Raw genomic sequence first — 4,752 nt, forward strand, 5'->3', positions numbered from 1 at the left:
TCTCCTGTTCATGGCCTGAAGTAATGGGTGAATCCTGGATTCTCTAATGAACATGTATTTATCGAGTGCTTACTATATCCCTATCCTCAAGAAACTTATAATCCCGTTTGGGAGATATTACTTAAGAAAGAATGAGCAAACAACATAGCTAGAGGCCAAAATGTTTGACCACATTGGTATCTCTCCAAATCTAAGAGCTGCCATGCCTACAAAAAGTTGAGTCAAGGCAAAAGGGCATTTCATGGTGCTCAGCACTATACTGCCCTCCATACACATGGACCTTAATCCAGTCCTTAGAATCAGCCATAAGGATTTCATCTGGGGAAGTCTGGGCCCCTGCCTAGGTTCCACCAACAATCTTACTTCTGCTCTTATGGTGTTTATTTCACTATTCCCTCAGGTCTCATTATCTGGGGTGGGTTATTTCAGGGGGAAAGATGGGGAAATCTCTAATGAGCCCATATCTGCACTTTATTTATTCTTATGAGTTACTGGTGATCTTATAAGGCTCAAATAGAAATAAATACTGCATTCTGGGCCAGAACATTGTATACTTTATCTTGGCTGGTGGATGACAAATAGTTATTAAGAAAACACTGTCAGGTCTAATGGACAGGGTGGGAATAGGGGCATAATGTGGCCAGTCTAGGGTGAAGGCTGCTTTGAACTTCAAAAGGTCAATAATCAACAGGAGAAAATAAATCAAGGCTAACATAAGCAAAATACAAACTTAGATCTTTTTTACAGAGAATGATAGAATGCTGGGCTTTTAAAAGTTGGATTAAGAATTACAAAATTCTATTTAATAAACAGTCAAAAAGTAAATACAGACCAGTACTTTATTACAGTCACTTGAGAGAGAAGTAGTAGTGGTAGTAGTAGTAATACTGGTAGTATTTTTTATTATAACTGGCATGAGTATAGTGCTTTAAGGTTTACAAAGTGCCTTACAAATATTATCTCATTTGATTTTCACAATCACCTTGGGAGGTAGGTATTATTTTCATCCCATTTTACAGGTGAGGAAGCTGAGGTAGACAGAGGTTAAGTGACTTGGCCGTGGTCACACAGCTAGTAAGAATCAGAGGCCAGATTTAAACTCACATCTTCCTGACCCCATGTCTAGCTCTCTATCCACTGTGCCACCCAGTTCTAAAAAGGAAAGCGGGATACCATTGACTCCATCCAAAGATCTTCTCTCATGGGTGGTTCTACATTTTCTGAGGGCATGAGCATTCTGTAGCCAACTCATACTTGCTCCTATAAGGCAATTGTTATATTCTCAGGGTGAATGGTCTCACTTTGACAATTGACAATTTCCAAGGAAATTGATTTTTTCCCTTTCTTTGTTCTTTTTTAATTAACTAATAATGTGCTATGGCTGAAGATAGCCTCCTAGGAAAAACCAGAAGATTCTCAGGAATGGTTTTGAAAAGTCAATCCCATACAAATGTCCTATTCTCTCTTTTTTCCATGAAAAAAAAAACCCTTCCCCCACAAAAAAGTCACTATTGATCCACTATTAAATTCATCAAGAAAGGATGAGACTTGGTTGTCTTGAGCCTACAAACCAGGGTTTGATTTATCATTTTGTTGATTATCTAGTCTTAACACAGTAATGGAGAAAATCTTAGAGGTATATTAAATTTTAAAATGTGTCATACATACATTTTTTAAAGAAAGGTGGTTGTTAAACTTTTACTAGCAGACCACTTCTGAAACCTAGTATAAGCCACTCACTATACATTTGGGGGTTTCTATTGGCACAACAGAAAGGGTTCCAGATATGAAGGAAAAGGGACTGGTGAGAACCAGAGCTGATGGGAAGCTATTGGAGCTCCATGCTTGGAGGGAAAGAGTGTGGCCTTGGTTGGTTCTGAGTCTAGTTCAAAAGTGGCCACCTACAGTTGCCACAATCATTTGTAGATTTATCATGTCCTGAAAGGATTTGGCATAATGGAAAGGTGACTGGCTCCAGAATTCAAGGCTCCAGAATCCAGAATCCTGGATTCAAATTCCACCTCTGCTTTTATTAATACCTATATGTCCTTGAGTGAGTTATTTAACCTCCCTAGGTCTCAATTTCCTCATTTATGAAATAAGAGGATTGAACTAAATGGCCTCTGAAGTCTCTTTAAGCATTAGATCAAAGATCCTATTATTTTTTTAGTAGACTAACCAATCCAACTTGATCAGTAAAGAGGAAGAAAGAGAAACTCAAGATAGTCAAGTGACTTCCCCAAAGTCACACAGTCCATTACTAACAGGGATCATTTGAAAGCCCAGATGATTCATAATACAATGATCATGGCAGTAATATTCTGCCATATCACATCTTGGAACTGTTCCCTAAGAATAACTTCATCATCCATTTCTTCCCCTAAGTTTCTACCTTTTTACTCTGGCTTAGAATTTGCTCTAAGACAGGGGGAAAGGCAAGAGAATAAATATTATAACTACTATGTACCAGGCATTGTGCTTTACAAGAGTTTTACAAATACAATCTCATTTGATCCTTCTAACACTGAGAAGTAGATGCTGTTATTAATCCCATTTCACAGCTGAGGAAATAAGGCAGACAGAATTTAAATGACTTTCCCAGGATCACACAATCAGTATCTGAGGCTGGATATAAAGTTGGGTCTTGCTATCTCCTGGCCCAGCACTCTACTCACTGTGCCACCTAAAGATATTTAAACAGAGGCTCTTAACCTTCAGTTACATTACCAATCTGGTGAAACCCATTGATCCCAGCTCAGGAAGGAAAAAAAAGCTCTAAAATAATTGAAGGAAAAACTAAAATTTCAATGAGAGGTTAGTGAAAGTATAGATGTAACCTTTTCACATTCATATTCATCTGCTCATTAAAATGTATTCACAGACTCAGGTTAAAATCCATCTTCATTTTCTTCTTCCATCCATATTGTCTTTCCATCTTCCTGAAATCCTAAACAAACCTTCCTAGTCTTCAGCACAATGTGGGAATGAGCAATGGTGCCCTATTTGAAAGTAGGGATTGTTTAATTCTTGATGTTTGCATTCCCAGCATCTAACATTTCCTGGAACAGAGTAGGTAGTTTTAAAATGTTTGTTGATTGATTCTTCCTATCTGATAGAGTAGACTGAACGTGCTTTGCTTTTCTTGCAAGTTTCAAAAAGTTCAATAGTTGCATATATTATGTGGGGGAAAGAGGTTACTTTGCACTAAAAGTGGCTTCTCATCACATCTTTGAAACAAACATCTCTTACAACCTTGACACATTCTCTTAGAGTCACTTTGATGGGTCTGAGGTACAATGATGTCAAATGGTATTATTTTCAGAGGATTTTCTGTGTTTTTTTCCCCTGACTTGACAATGGAGATCAATCTGGTTGCTCACTGCTTAGCCATTTTTTCTCCCAACCTAAGGATCAACTTGTGCTTATGGGAATCACTCATTTTCTGTCTTTTTTTTTTAAATTATCAATCAGTCACTAAGTCCTACTTTGATCTAGAAAGAAATTAGAAGTCATCATTTTCCTGGGTTTTGTTTATGTTGTTGTTACTTTCCAAAAAGGAAGGAAAATTTTTTTCTCACTGGCAACTGACTGCTTATAGCTTTATTCTTTTAATATACTGGAACGCCCATCACTTGGACTTAGTAAGAAGACATGGGCTCAGAGCCTGCCTCAAACACTTACTGGCAATGCATCCTTGGCCAAGTCATTTGACCTCTGTGAGCTTCCATTTTTTTTTTCATCTATAAAATGGGAAGAAAACGATTGTTAAAAGGGTCAAACGAGATAGGTTGTAAAGCCCATGAGAGCCATGTGTAAATGCAAAAACTATTGAATGCCCCTACCCTAGAATATACTACAATGGAAAGAGCTTCAGTTTGTGGGTTAGGTTAGTAGTCTAGAGTCCTGAGTTCTAGTCCTGCTTAGCATAGAGTCAGAACTGGAAGTCATGTAGTATATTCCTTTTGCTCTCCTTTTTTAAATTAGTTTTATTGTTTCTTCTTGTTTTTACATCAAAGTCATTTCAAGATATAACCTCACTCACCAGTGGCATCACTCCCACCCCAACTGAACATTCCGTTTTTAAGAAGTAAAAAGAACAGTTAAACAAAATCAACCAAACCAGTGACCCTATCTAGTAGCATATGAAACATCTCCTGAACATAGTTAATCTCTCACCTCTCTCCCAGAGGTACATTGCCTCAGAAGTGTCAAAAAGGCACACTATGCAGGCAGCAAAACTTGCCCAAAGCAGATTAAGACATAATTGGGAAATATTTAACAAAATAAATAAAAATAAGGGGCAACTCAGTGGATAGAGAGCTAGACCTAGACACAAATATCCTGGGTTCAAATTCTGTTTTCAGACATTTCCTAGTTGGGTGACCCTGGGCAAGTCACTTAGCCCCAATTGCCTAGTCCTTACTGCTCTTCTGCCTTGGAATCAATTCAAAGTATTGATTCTAAGACAGAAGGTAAATAAATAAATAAATAAATAAATAAATAGATAGATAGATAGATAGATAGATAGATAGATAGATAGATAGATAGATAGATAAATAAACAAATAAATAAATAAATAAATAAATAAATAAATGAATGAATGAATGAATGAATGAATAAATAAATAAATAAATGAATGAATGAATAAATGAATAAATAGACAAACAAACAAATAAATAAATAAATGAATGAATGAATGAATGAATGAATGAATGAATAAATAAATAAATAAATATAAAATAAAACATAGAT

The 4,752-nt window shown here is 36.4% G+C and overlaps 1 protein-coding gene across 32 annotated transcripts in view; it reads right to left on the reverse strand.

The window, feature by feature from the left end:
- KCNMA1 (potassium calcium-activated channel subfamily M alpha 1) overlaps positions 1–4,752 on the reverse strand; it is a 936,156-nt gene that overhangs the window by 624,932 nt on the left and 306,472 nt on the right. The window lies entirely within an intron of this gene.

This window comes from Monodelphis domestica, chromosome 1 (genome assembly GCF_027887165.1).
Source record: "Monodelphis domestica isolate mMonDom1 chromosome 1, mMonDom1.pri, whole genome shotgun sequence".
Lineage (NCBI taxonomy): Eukaryota > Metazoa > Chordata > Mammalia > Didelphimorphia > Didelphidae > Monodelphis > Monodelphis domestica.